Source organism: Schistocerca cancellata, chromosome 9, assembly GCF_023864275.1.
Source record: "Schistocerca cancellata isolate TAMUIC-IGC-003103 chromosome 9, iqSchCanc2.1, whole genome shotgun sequence".
NCBI lineage: Eukaryota > Metazoa > Arthropoda > Insecta > Orthoptera > Acrididae > Schistocerca > Schistocerca cancellata.
In genome coordinates, this window is record NC_064634.1 from 505,601,641 (window position 1) to 505,616,972 (window position 15,332).

General features: G+C 39.9%; 1 protein-coding gene across 1 annotated transcript in view; it reads left to right on the forward strand.

Moving 5' to 3' along the window:
• Nucleotides 1-8,375: 8,375 nt before the first annotated feature.
• The window catches only part of LOC126100774 (poly [ADP-ribose] polymerase tankyrase-1-like), an 88,801-nt gene continuing 81,844 nt past the window's right edge, over nt 8,376-15,332 (forward strand). Inside the window, exon 1 of the mRNA XM_049911394.1 lies at nt 8,376-8,507. The gene's annotated coding sequence lies outside the window, so the exon portion shown is untranslated. The remainder of the gene's footprint in view (nt 8,508-15,332) is intronic.

Sequence of the window (15,332 nt, forward strand, 5' to 3'; positions counted from 1 at the left end):
CATCTTTATTATGCTGTCTTTCGGCCTTATCTTTTTTCCTTCGCGGCAGTTTTCATCTAATCTTTCCTGTTTTTGACTTTCGAACTTATGTTCCATTATTGCCTCAATCATTGCGGGTAGGTAATTTTTTTCAAATGCGGGAATAGTTTGCAGCTTCTAAGACTTCGGTCGGGGCTGTTTCTTCCTCCGCTCGTGTACCTACCGTGCGTGATCGTAATGGATAATGAGGCCCTTTCGCATCACCGTTGTCGTCTGCTTTTGTTTGTGTCCGCTGTTTACTGTCAGCCATGTTCATGAACTGTTTATCAAACGCCAAAATGCTACAGATGTTATTTGTCACTGCCGTCAGTCGTTTGTCGGTAACGTGCATGGCTTGCTGGGACCTAATATGAAATTTTAACTCTAGGTAACAACTAACATTGACGTACGCCAAGAAGACAAGATGGTTCCTACTAATTACAAACAAATGAAATATCGCACGTTTTACCAGTTTTGAGCGTAGTTATCCGCCATATTGTAAAAATTTTTTGATGCACTGACAACAATGGTACACTTTCACTGAATTTAACTACAGAAGAATGGACTATGGAGAAATTGAAAGAAAGCTGTTTTTAGGCGAGGAAAGACAGGTTTACATTTGTGATCAACTTGAAAGATGCTACGTCACTACAAAACTTGGCTACTGTGTATGATAATTTCACTTACTATGGCTGTCTTGATGGCTGTACGGCTGGCGTAATTTAGCCTTATGTTAAGACGTTCTCCTGAATTTATTAAAGGTTTGTCCCATTTCACTTTCTCGATTGAATTATATCCACATGACAAAATTAAACAATTATTAGAACAAGCACAGAATTTTTTTAACACATTCATAAGATGATTTTTCATCAAGTCCATGTTCGAGCGCCAAGTGCTCTTGGTGGGGGGGGGGGGGGGGGGGGCAAAGGAAAAAGAATTGTTTTATTATATTTTTTGAAAAATGTCGAAAAAATGAATATTTTGGTGGGCCACTTGGCAACAGAATCAGGGATTGATTACCCTATTATAATAACATACGTTGAGCATTAAATACCTTAAATGAAATCAAATGATCGTTTGGCATTGTTGGCCGGGAGGCCCCATACGATACCTGGTTGGATTATTTTGAACATGAGCAGCAGACTGATTTAGTTGAGATCGTTCGGAAGAAACATTATCATTTCTCTCCATTTTTATAGTCGCGATGTAGTCATACCCGGAACAACACTAAGGGACCAAATTTATAGACTTTATAAGAAATGCAACAGTACACAATTAAAAAAAAGAGCTGATTCAGAAATAATAGGAAAACGATAATTTTCCTTCTGCCTCATGTTGCGTTCGGCCCATCAGCGTGATCGTAATTTCTGGTGATGAACTAACACAAAATAATTAACATTCAAGTAAATGAGGAAATGGAAATCATCAAGGTTAATCTACTAAAATAAGCACACTTATCTTTAACACACGTTTTTTTAATGCTACGCACCTTTTCATATTAAATTACAATAGATGACTATTGTGGTTAAATACTTTACACATAACAGTCAAAATGTCCTCTTGATGCTGTCTGTTCGTAATCAGTTACAAGAAACTACATGTGTTCTGATTGGAAAAATAACAATTAGCATATTTACTGAATATTTTCACACAAAATGTAAAATACCGATGCGGAACGCAGCAAGTCCGCGTCCGCCTTTCATGGAATACAAACAGTGAAAGGTGAGGCGCCTTCGACCATAAATATAATAGACTGGCCCTGACGTCATTTTCGTGGCTCCAACATCTCTGGGCTAAAGTCACGTGAATGTTGGCAAAACATGGTTGTTTCGTGTTGCGCTTATGGCTGTACTCAGCGTTTTGTCGGGGAAAATGGCATTACATTTCACGTGTGTTTCTATGACAGTGCAGATGCGTTTATTGAAATCTGCTGAAGTGACTTTTATATGTTTTATACACTTGAAACAGAGTATCACGTAAATTAAAGTGTTGAAAGTTATGCCTGTAAAATCAGACTCATATTAAATTTTGGAAACTACCTGTGATAATTCGATTACAGAAGTAAATATAACTGTTTCTCGTTCCTACTCATAGGTTCCCTAAGGATGAAAACCGAAGGTAGCTTTCGATACAGGCCCTGAAACGGAAAAACTTTAAGCCATCGGCACATACGCGCCTTTTTGTATACACAAGTGAGATTATAATAAGGTAAGAGCACCTATAGTCGACACTTGAAGAGAATTTTTTTCTACCTTCTAATACTATTAAATAAATGTAGGCTCCAAAATTATTTTCTGAAACTTCAAAGTCTCACCTTTCATCTAAAAAATATCATTTTTTTTAAACTGATAGTTTAAACTTTTGTAAAAATAGTAGGAACTGAACCTTTGAAGTGCACCTAAAATTGGTACTCTAAAATGTACCTGCTCCTAAAGCCGACAATTTTGGCACCTATAGTTGACATAATTCCCATATCCCATTTTCTTTTATAAAGTGACTAGAGCTCAAAACGCGGCTAATCCAATATTTAAAGTTTTGACACGAGCCCACTCTTAGTGTTTAAAATAATTTTTACGACATTTTACTTTAATTGATAGTTTATAGTAATTTCGTCCCGCTGCCCACCAGAGGGCGTTCGATGTATTTGTTAGATTTTATAAATGGTACTGTGAACAACTCCATGTCAAATGTAGTTCTGCCATAATTTTTCGCAAATAAAAATGGAAGCGTTTGACAGTCAATTAAGAAATGTGGGTAAAATACGACACAAACATAGGATGGCAGACCGCTGATTTGAAATCCCGCCACGTTTTGCCAACAGTCACGTGGTTTATGTTGGAGCCACACCAGCCCTATAGCTTCTGCACAGCAAGGCCAGTCTACTAGTATCTATGGTCGAAGTGAGGCGCCCAATGCGTCATTTGTCTTGAAACAACAGAATTCTTTTTTATATCATTAATCGATACTAATACACAGAGATTTCCTGGCACCGCGCAAGAACGGTAAAGATAAAGAATAATAGATTCTGTCGCTGCTTCGCGATAGTTCATTTCTTTTACTTTACAATTGTTTGTTAACTTTAGGCCATCAGGCGTTTACTATTGAGTTTATATTAATGTTTGTGAGGCGAAAATTACTAATATTACAAGGTACAACGTCTAAATATTGCCATTGCGTCTGGGCTGCCGAACTAGATGCTCAAGACAATTTTCGGAAAGCATATTCAAAAATATTTCGCAAGGTTGTCTGTCTGTATTCCCTGCAATGAATTCATAGACGCCTCAGTCTACAGTCGGCAGGTTAAAGTCGCCTCCAACGAGTATTGCGTGGTATGGGTATTTACGGGCTACCGACCGTAGGCTTCAATTGATGATTGCGTAACAGCGGAATCGGGAGGCCAGTAGAAACATCCAGGAATTAAAACTTCCTGGCAGATTAAAACTGTGTGCCGGACCGAGACTCGGACTCGGGACCTTTACCTTTCGCGGGCAAGTGCTCTCCCAAGTGAGTTACCCAAGCATGACTCACGCCCCGTCCTCACAGATTTACTTCCGACAGTACCTCGTCTCCTACCTTCCAAACTTTACAGAAGCTCTCCTGCGAACCATGTAGGACTAGCACTCCTGAAAGAAAGGATATTGCGGGGACATGGCTTAACCACAGCCTAGGGGATGTTTCCAGAATGAGATTTTCACTCTGCAGTGGAGTGTGCGCTGATATGAAACTTCCTGGCAGATTAGAGCACTTGCCCGAGAAAGGCAAAGGTCCCGAGTTCGAGCCTCGGTCCGGCACACAGTTTTAATCTGCCAGGGAGTTTCATGTCAGCGCACACTCCGCTGCAGAGTAAAAATCTCATTCTGGATCCAGTAATTAACTTGTCACACAGATCTGTTAGGTCTACACACTGAGGTGGCAAAAGTCATGGAATATCTCCTAACATCGTGTCTGTCCTCATTTTGCCCGCCGTAATGCACCAACTCGACGCTGCATAGACGCAACAAATCGTTGAAGTCCTCAGCGGAAATAGTGAGCCATTTTGCCTCTATAGGAATCCATAATTAGGAAAGTGCTGCCGCTGCAGGATTTTGTGCACGAACTGAGCTCTTACATGCCATAAATGTTCGACGGGATTCATGTCGGACGATCTGGGTGGCCAGATTCCGTTGTTGTTTGGAACATGACGTCCACGAATGGCTGCTAATGATCTCCCAGTAGCCGAACACATCCAGAGAACCCACTACATTCAATTAAATACAGCCATTATGAAGCCACCACCGGTTTGCACACGTACCTTGTTGACAACTTGGGTCCATAGCTTCCTCGGGTTCTGCCCCACACTCTAAACTCACAGTGAGCTTTTACCAACTCAGATCAGGACTCATCAGACCAGGCCATAGTTTGGCAGTCGCCTAGAGTCTAACCGATACGGTCACGAGTCTAGTAGAGGCGCTGCAGGCGATGTCGGGCTGTTACCACAGGCACTCGCGTCAGCTGTCTGCTGCGATAACCCATTAATGCCAAAATTAAGCGCACTGTCCTAACGAATACGATCGTCGTACGTCCCATATTGACTTCGGCTGTTATTTTAATCCGTGTTGGTTGTCTGTTAGTACTGACAACTCTACGCAAACGCAGCTGCTCTTGGTCGTTGAGTTGTGAGAGGTATTGCCTGAAATGCAGTATTCTCGGCACATTCTTGACATTTTGGATTGCACAAAATGGAATTCCCCAACGAATTCCGAAATGGATGGCCCATGCGTCTAGCTCCATCTACCATTCCGCGTTTAGAGTGGGTTAATTCCCGTCGTGCGGTCATAATAAGGTCGGAAACTTTTCCGCATGAAATACGTGACCTCTAGCTCCGCCAATGCACTGTCCTTCTATACCTTGTGCGTGCGATACTACAACCATCCGCATATGTGCATATAGCTATCCCATGACTTGTATGCAACCAGGTAACGTTACTGTCACAATCAACTTCGTCCCCAATAGAGTCAATATTTCTGTCAACTGCAACAAATACTTCCCGTCGAATGGCGTCCGATCACTCTTTCTCGCTTCAGCACCAAGTGTTGTTCTCATGGAAAGCTGTATTGCAACCGAAAATACACAGGGATTGATGTGATACGAATAGCGGAAAAGAAAGAAGAAACATTCGCTAGTGGGGGAGAGGAGGCGACTAGCAGAGAAGCTGATAGGGTTCGATTTCAGCAAGCGGAATTAGGGGTGGAAGTGCCGATAACGAATAGTGCTATCGTAAATGACGTCAACAGAGAATGCAAGCAACGAGAGGAAGCGAGTGGTGTTGAGAAAAGGAAAGAATTCGATCGAAAAGCCGACGCATTGCGAGGATATAGAATCACAGCAGGGAAAAATGCTAGTGAAAAAGACAATGGAGCAGAGACGCGTGCATATAGATTATCCCATTCACGGACTATAATCCTCTTTTCAAAAAACAGCCTGCTCAGGAAGTGGTGACTTCCAGCGAAGAGACTACTTCTGACTCAGACACGAAGTTAATGGATAGCCACGGTGGTTTCAGCAAGTACCTAGGGGCAGCAGTAGTTTTTAATGAGTAAAATAAAGGAAATGGTGTTTTGAACGGAATCAACTTTGGGTATTTCTTGCAGCAGACAAGGTGACAAGGTGAGCTGTGTGCGAAGCAAGGGAAGAGATAATTGCTGACAGACAAGCCGAGAGATCGTATGTGAGACGAGCTCCGCCCTCAACAAACAAAAACTGCGCTGAGGCAAGGAAACAAATGCTAGTTACATAACTCTCTACAATACGTAGACAAATTAGGATAGCATTATGTGTTATTTGTTACGTAGTTTGCAAATAATTTACTGGCGAATAAATTTGTTCCAATGATCTTTGTATTAGAATAACTACCCACGCAGAATTTTCTTGGACTACTACACATCTCCGCTTACCATTGCCTCCCATGCTTCCTTTCTCTTTCCGATCACTGCAATTCATATTATAACTGTAACGAGCCACGTTAGTTCATTTTCTCGATTTACGAAATATAAGGGTGTACCTGGATTGAGGTCTCTTTGTTAATTGCAAACGAAGTTGACAATTATAGTCAGTCATGCTTCTCAACATAAATGTTTTAATTCGTTCTATCCGAAATATTTCTCACTGTCAGAGCGATTTAAGCAGTGGACTTAAGGCGCACATTATTTCATCATCCGCTCTCGCGCTCAAATTTACACTCCCACAGATAAAACAAGATCCTGAATAACACTCACTATTCGATTATCACCTGTATTTTCGTTATCTCTGATCCTACCCAGTTGCTGTAGTTAGTTAAAAATATTTTATCTGCAATCGTCAGTGAGATTCGACTGTTCCACCCCAGAGTTATAGTATAATAAAAAGTACTAATGCAATAATAAAAAACAAAATGTGAAATGTGGCCCTTTTAGATATATTGAAATTAATCACATTAATTTTTCGGCACTCGGACAAGCACAATAAGCTGGGCTATGCCTGCAAATGAATTCTTATTAGTTCATATTGGTACACCGCGCACAAAATGCTCTTTTTCCTTCTCTATATTTTTGCTTACCAATTAATAATGCTACGTCCGATCTCCGTATCGACCTACAAGATCTTGACCGTGTTCATCGTTACTTTTACAATCGGATCTTCGTAATTTTCTGAAGTCCACGGGTAGGCTTCAGTTCTTCAGGTTATAGTACTACTCGAAATAATAACTCAGACAAACTTTAAGATAGTAAAACAATATCATATTCTTCTGTTCGATACACATAGAAAATACATACTTTTCAATTATTCATATCGGCTGAATGACTGACTCGATTACGCGCCAAGATACTTGCGTCTTCCTTCTTCCACTAGCGCGAATCCTCTTCTCGTACTGAGGAACCGGAAAACATCTTATGTTTTATCATTTGAAAATCAAAAATACATGACGATAGGCATGGGTTCTAAGCGAGGCTACCTCTTCACCTTTTCTCTTTGCCTTTAAAGAAAACGAAAATATAAAAATAAGAAATGCAAAAGGTTTATCACAAATGCCCGCTAATGTATACTGTCGGAAATAAGTATACAGTAGCCTTATTTACATTGGGGCTTATTTTGGTCACTTGGTGCAAGTCAATGGAGTTTTTAATACCCTTATGCTACTACAAGTATACTGACCCTACGACATATCTTAGAAGATAGATTAAGGAAAGGCAAATGTACGTTTCTAGCATTTGCAGACTTAGAGAAAGCTTCTGATAATGTTGACTGGAATATAGGGAGCGAAAGGCTATTTACAATTTGTACAGAAACCAGATGGCAGTTATAAGAGTCGAGGGACGTGAAAGAGAAGCAGCGGTTGGGAAGGAAGTGAGACAGGGTTGTAGCCTCTCCCCGATGTTTTTCAATCTGTATATTGAGCAAGCTGTAAAGGAAACAGAAGAAAAAATCGGAGTAGGTATTGCAATGAATGGAGAAGAAATAAAAAACTTTGAGGTTCGCCGATGACATTGTAATTCTGTCAGAGACAGCAAAGGACTTGGAAGAGCAGTTGAACGGAATGAACAGTGTCTTGAAAGGAGGATACAAAATGAACATCAACAAAGGCAAAACGAGGATAATGGAATGTAGTCGAATTAAGTCGGGTGAAGCTGAGGGAATTAGATTAGGAAATGAGACACTTTAAAGTACTAAAGGAGTTTTGCTATTTGGGGGGCAAAATAACTGATGATGGTCAAGTAGAGAGGATATTAAATGTACACTGGCAATGGCAAGGAAAGCGTTTCTGAAGAAGAGAAATTTGTTAACATCGAGTATTGATTTAAGTCAGGAAGTCGTTTCTGAAAGTATTTATACGGAGTGTAGCCATGTATGGAAGTGCAACATGGCCGATAAACAGTTTGGACAAAAAGAGAATAGAAGCTTTTGGAGAGCTGCAACAAACCAGTCTCAGGACTGAAGACCACAACAACAACACTACAAGTATATTTACAAAGCCTCATTTCTTTTTCCATTGCAAATACATACACATAAACACATTCACAATTTCACATATATTCCTATTAAATAATTGCACGTCCATGTTATGCCAGCGTCTTAGTCTGTTATTTCTCGTTACACTTGTTAAGCTGTATGAACAGGGGAAAAGTTTCACATTTCTTAAATTGCACTTTCAGTTTTTTTATTGTTTTTCTCATTGGCTTTTGGTTCATTGGAAATTCTGGGAAGGTGTCCTTCGATACATGCTATGTCACTGTTCGCTGCGCTTGTGGCTGGCAGCAGTTGATTGTTTACCGGGCCAGTCGCAGTGACGCAAGCGCCACGTGAGCAGCAGCTCAGCCCGCGCATAAACTGTGAAGTCGCTCTGTGCTTAAGAAGGTGTTGTAGGTCTCCGCTCCGTAGACGGTATACGACGGATTCAGCTCCAACGGTCGACCTGAAGGACACAAATACATCATCTCGCATCTGGACGAGGTTTTCGGCCAGTGGCATCGAAGGTAAGGACCGCACTGCACGACTCGCAATTATCTTCAGTTGTGCATTGTGGTTCGTTTTCACTTCGATACATTGTAGCATTTACTCTTATCACGGCTCGGCCGTTATTTTCACTATTATCAGGGCTTACTATTTTTGTATCACTTCACACGTGCGAGAATTTTACACGTCCGTCGCGTTGCACTTTACATACATACATAAACGGTTCTTCAAGAATAAAATTTCACATAAATTTGACAATAGTACATACATTTTGCATAGACATAAACATTGACAATAATGAAGTAGGCAAATAACTGTCCATTTCACATTCACATTTTATATATGAGCTCTCACTACACGGAAAAAGAGGATTTGCTAGTGTCAGCTTCAGAGATCAAGCTACTTCTAGAATTACTACTTGTAGTGCGTCGTTAGTGTACTTATTCTATTCTTGGCATTTGGTAAACTTCATACTATGTGCAATATTTACAAATGCTCGTTTGTGAGCGAGTGTGTGGGATGTTTTATCCCTTGACAATCCTGACTTCATCACTGCTTGTTAATCGTCGTAATATTTCACCTCCGTGTACACATATTTTAAGCCGTAATTCTGCCCTATTGATGCGACGACATAGAAGAGTTTAACTTCGTAACTTGTGACCGGTAATTTTACTGTCTTTTGTCATGTGTAATTCCACTCATAATTCATTCCCGTTATAGAAGAAGGTGCTTATGTTAAATGTACTTCTTTTGCTTCTGCGCGTGTCAGGAACTCAGTGCAGAAAATATTGTTTCCATGGATTTTGTGTACATTCCTCGTACGAATTGTATATCATATTTTCATTTATATTCACCTTATAGTTGCTCAAGCTATAACAGTTGGTCGCTAAAGAAATATTTTTCACACTAAGGTACCTTACAGTGTGTGTGTGTGTGTGTGTGTGTGTGTGTGTGTGTGTGTGTGTGTGTGTGTGTCAAATCACGGTGTTGTGGTATACGTTATAGGTACTATGTAACTTTGTTAGTATTGACTTCACTGTTTCATCTTTACCCTACACTGCTTCTTAAACATGTTCGTTTCCATAATTACTTACCGTTCATGCATCATACTTCGCTTTCCACACTCATACATCCATAAATTCCAAGACTTAAAACTATATATATATATATATATATATATATATATATATATATATATATATATATATATATATACTTTATGTCGCCTTCGTGTCCATTTCCTAGGTGCCCTGTAGTAATAATCTTCATATTCATCACCGTATACCCACATAATTACACACTTATGCAGTTAAGAGGTACATGCGCTGATCACGAGAAAAGTACCCATTTTTGAAGGAAACGTGTGTGTTATTCATTAAAAAATCTTCCACATAAATCTCTATTTATACCCATGTATTACCTGTGGGGTTCTCACACTGGAACCACCGCTCTATTTATTTCTTCCCGCAAATATAAACAAACTCATATCAATCTAATACACCTTCATTCTCTTCCTAGTTTCACTCCATGTACGATATGTCGCCACAAACGTAGATTAACTAATTAATGCCTCCAATTGAATCTAAAATCTTTCACTCTCTACTTCCAAGTATTATCCAGATGCGAAATTCATTTATTTCTCCATGTTGCTTTTTTTTAACATACAGTTGGGCCTACTTTCCTCAGTTATTTTAAGTTCATGTAATTACGTTGTGTGCGTATTGGCTGATTTTCGTATTTACGTAGCTTATCTCCAGCGTGTTGTACGATCCATATTTACAGTTTTATTTTGCTGCTTACGGTTTTCCTATAAGGTAGCATGTAATTAATAGCAACTAACATAAGTGAGTTCTGAAACAGCAAATTTGTGGGTATGTGCTCTCCCTGTACATAAAGCTCGCTACTCATTGTCTGTAAAGAAGTGTAGTTCTAAAAGTGCATAACTACTCCTCTCGCCAAACCTTGTACGATATGTTATTTTATAGTTTACGTCTGTTACACGCATTTTTCTATGCGTATCTCATTCTACCTTTCTTATCGTCGCAGCTGGCTGCGGTGGCCGAGCGGTTCTAGGCGCTTCAGTCCGGAACCGCGCGACTGCTACGGTCGGAGGTTCGAATCCTGTCTCGGGCATGGATGTGTGTAATTTCCTTAGGTTAGTTAGGTTTAAGTAATTCTAAGTTCTAGGGTACTGATGACCTCAGATGTTAAAGTCCCACAGTGCTCAGAGCCATTTGAACCTTACCGTCGCGTACTTCCGCGCTTATGTAAGTCGCTTATTTCTTACGTTCTGTACTAATCGCGTGCTTTTAAGTGTACATGTTGTTACTTCTCTTTTAAGCTTGTCTTAATTCTGTTGTATATAGTCGGACGGGTGTATATTTACTGTGTATATTCTCTTCTACTTCGAATACTCATACTTATTTCTTACTATGTACATTCAATAGCCTGTTTTAAGTGTAAAAAAAATTTAGCGTATTCTACGCTCCTTGTAGTTTACTTGCGTCAATCGGCTCCTTTCCATAAAACTACGTATGCCGAACTTAATGATATGCTCTTAACATTAGTGCTCTTTACAGTATAGTCTCCAACTCGGGAATACATGTCTCTCTCTTAGTTTTGTGTAACTGATTTACGTTAGAGTAATCAGCTGATAGGCACTCCATTTCGTGTCGCTTCTGTTTTGTCCAGATGGCTGCGCGTCGAAGATGTCGGCCCGCTTCAATTCTAGAATGGTTTCCGTCGCGGTGCGCAGCATGTCTTGGCGCGAATCTTACAGGGGACACTGAACACAACCTTGCTTTTGCATACTTGTCCCCTACGACCAGCTGTTAGCCGCTTCGTATATAATTGTTACAAGTACGCTCCGCTATAAGCGCGGCAGCGCGTCTCAGTAAACTTTATCGCTCATGCCTCCCACTAGCACTTACGCAGGAGGTACATGCGCTGATCACGAGAAAAATACCTATTTTTGAAGTGTTAATCATTCACTTTATTTTGTCGATCCCTTTACAAACGCAACCAAAAATCACGTGGAGTCAGTCTGGCAAAAAGCTAAAGAAAATAATAAAAGGCGTTTCGGAACTCACCGTGCTATGCTGAATAACTACATGACGGAATTTTTCTGGCGTCAACGTTTTGAGGAAAATCCATTCCACAATTTCATTGAGCATGTTCTAAAAATCTATCCTAATGCTGCAAATTAACTTGAGGTAGGCCTAGCTGTTTTTATATAATCTGTGATTCGAGCTTTAATGTATATCCGTGCAAAGTAAACAAATGTGATTTTTTGAGAATTTTCTTATCAATTCCATCTTGTTTGCAAAAAGTTTTTGAAATTCCGTGTACACACATGCAATACATCATTTTTGATAAATTTGAGACAGTTGAGCGCATCAGATATGACTAACAAATAATTTTTGAAATAAAAATTTGTTTGGCTTCCGTACATGTATATGTTTATATCTTCAGAAATAGGCGTTTCCTCCAAAAATAGGTACTTTTCTTTCGTGATCAGCGCATGTACCCCTTAAACTGCATAAGTGCCCTTCCGCTTAAATCTCGCGGCTGTGCATTCCTTTTTTTTCCATCAGCCTTGTTTGTTTTTTTTTAGCCTGAAGTAGTAAAACTACGTCATCAAATGGTTTTAGCTCGTTCAGTATTGTGTATAACTTTTTTAGTTCTTGTTGTATATTCCGTGTTTCCTTAAGAAGTATCAAAAGGTTTCCTTTGCTTCTATAGATATTTAAGATTTAAGAAAGTAAAATATCAAAATACAAGGAAAATTTCTATTCACTAGGTTGCATGTCGTTCTCTGCATGTTAAATAGAAGAAAACTGAACATTCCTTAATAGGCTAAAGAGGGCAGTAGAAGAGGGGGAGAGTACCGAGAATATAAATATTGTACCCCCTAGCTGGAGAGGAACCGAGCGCCAGTCGGTTTATTCGTCAAAGAGCGACAAACCTACCTTTTTGCGTTTTATTGATTCAACAGATAAGGAAAGAATGAGACTTGAATTTTCATTTAATAAATTTCCGCAAATCTTCATGTGGATACATGCCTTTTGTTTTACAATTTTTTTTTATATTTCCTATCAAGTAGCACACAGGTTGTGGTGTATGTGTAGGTTTGTTTGTGTCAAATTCCTCCTTTCCGTTCCTGTTAAGTGTTTGTCGCTCATATTAGTACTGTGGCACACTGACAGTTCATTAGCTTCTTCCTCTAGTCAGGCTCGAGTACTATTTCGTGGGGGCGGTAAAGGTATGGATTCATTTTCTGCCGTCACTTACATGTTCACTGTACGTTAGCGTACTCGCCACTTCGTGTCCCGGTTGTTTCATTTCGACTGTACGGCCTGCAAGTTCTCTCTCGGATCCCTGTGTTGCATATTCCGATCCTGGTAATTTGCATTTCCTTGTCGCCTGGTGTCAGTTTTCTCTATAATTTCTCCTGTCTGTGCCTTTGCCGTACCTATGGGGCTGATATTTATTTTCGTACCTTCGATCACCCTGTGCCACGGATTTACATTGTGGCGCGGCGGTGCATACGGATGCCATTCATTCATAAGCACACGACCATTATAGTTTCCAAAGCCATTGACGTTACCGTAGTTGTTGTTCCCGTTTGGGTTGTGTTCATTACCGTTATGATAACTATGAATGGCTTGTCCATCATTATGAAATAATCTATTGAGTCGAGCGCTGACAGAAAGTACTCGATCATATTCGGGAATGGTTACTAATTTTTCCCTAACATTTGCAGGCAACTTGTTCTTTAAGATTTTAAATACATCGACATGAGATATCGGATTATTCCAGGATTGTGTCCTGTTTAGGTATGTTTCAAAATAGTTTCTTAGCCCCCGAATTTTGGATGATATGATACCTCTCGTTTTAACTCTCCTGGATAGCTGTTGACCAGTATAAAAGGGTGTCAACCTCGTATTTGATCTTCTGTCCAAGTTCTAGGCAGTACATCTCTAAAGCATCGGACACGCAATACCAGGTGCGTTCGCTTTTTTTTATTTGAGAATACAGGAAACTGTCGATGTTTTATTAAACTCTCGTCCATTAACAACGCTGGCCAGCATGGCGGAACAGCATTTACCTGCGGTGATGGCATATCTGTTCCACAAGTTTTGCCCGTTGCTCGCGTCGCACGTCGGCACGCGGTCACGCCTCACCGCCCCTGGCGATGATATCCTCGTACTTTGTTTGCTAACTATTTCGTCCCTTAACCTTTGTTCTACCTTTCTGATATGTTCTACGCGTTTTAGAATTTCCTCCTCCTTGTCCCCAATTACTTTCTTTACCGCTTCAACATAAGTACGCTGTTCGCGTACGCACTTTTCCGCGAACTTTGTGTTTTCATCCTTTGCCTTACTTTTTACCGTTTCGTAAAGTTGCACAATGAGTACTTGTTGTGTTCTAACTTACGTAATCCTATCTCCACTGTGGTTTTCTCTGCATTTTCTGACAAAACGTCACAGAAACAATGCAGCTTCGCTACTTCTGATTCTACATTGTCTATGTTAACCTGCGTATTCTTTTGCATTACCTGTAAATTATGAGTTTCTCTGATTCTGGATAGCTCCTGTCCATACGTGCGTGTTCGTGTTTCAAATTTTTCTTCCAGTATGCCTTTTAATTTCTCACTCGCATCATGAACTGAAGTTTGTACTTGTTGGTTAATTTTCCTGTCCACCTCTGGAGATTTGCGAAATCTGCTGTGTGAACTTAGTAGCCAGGCAAATTTTTTACCTCGTCTGAAATGTGTGTCACGTTTGCATTTACCTCCCCGATCTCGGACAGTGGCCATGTCTGTTTCTGTTGTGTCTAAACTCGACATCTTTGAATTGTGTTCATGTTAGTTTCTAAACCCGGCATTTTGAATTTATATTTAATTTCATTGCGTTCATGCCTGTTTGTATGGTTTCTGTTAAGGCTCCAAATAAGGCTTGCATATCTTCCCCTATTCACTTCCGGCCTACGCTTGTCAGCATCTGCGTCTGTACCATTAATTTCGTCTATTGTAATCAACGTTTTGCTTGTAATGTTCTGTATACACGGGTGTCGAATGCAACAATGGAATGTCGCTCCCAGCATCCCAATAATCGCCGCTTAACGGTTCTAAACCACTCATTCTTGGGTTTTGCAAATGCAAGTCTACTACATTGGCATTTTGACTCTGGAATGACATTTCCTTATTGTTTTGACACTCCATTATAGAAATCCTTACGCCTCTGCAATTACCAAATATTTCCTCTATTTAGATTTTACTTCCGCGCTACTTCTCGCGCCACAAAATGCATGTACATCCATTTGTGATTGTAATCTCAATTCTTGTTCTTAATATTTTTTCGTACTGATGAAGAAATGTCATCCTCTACTTGATTGCAATAGCGTTAACCTCTGTAGCTTTAGGTTCTCGGCCTTAGGATCTTTTAATAGGTCCGCTGGGAACGCATTTTCTACAAGTATTGCGCCGTCCTACGTGATTGTTGTCTTGCAGCTGGTACTTCCTCTATTGTACTTTGTTGTCCACTCTTGGTATTGTCTTCTTCCTCCTAATTTATTTATTATTTACTTTCTGTTAGTATTTTTTTTCAGTATTACATCGTCTCCGTCATGTCATCAACATACATGTATATTCATTGTGTTAACAATACTGTTTTGCCCACTACGTATCGTGCCTGTGACTTGTCGCCACTTTATAATATAATAAAAAAATATTAATGGAATAATAAAGTGTGAAATGTGGCCCTTTTAGATATATTGAAATTGATTGGTGACTCCATGGAGCGCTGTGTGCAGAACGACCATATATGTTAAATTAAAAGGAAGGT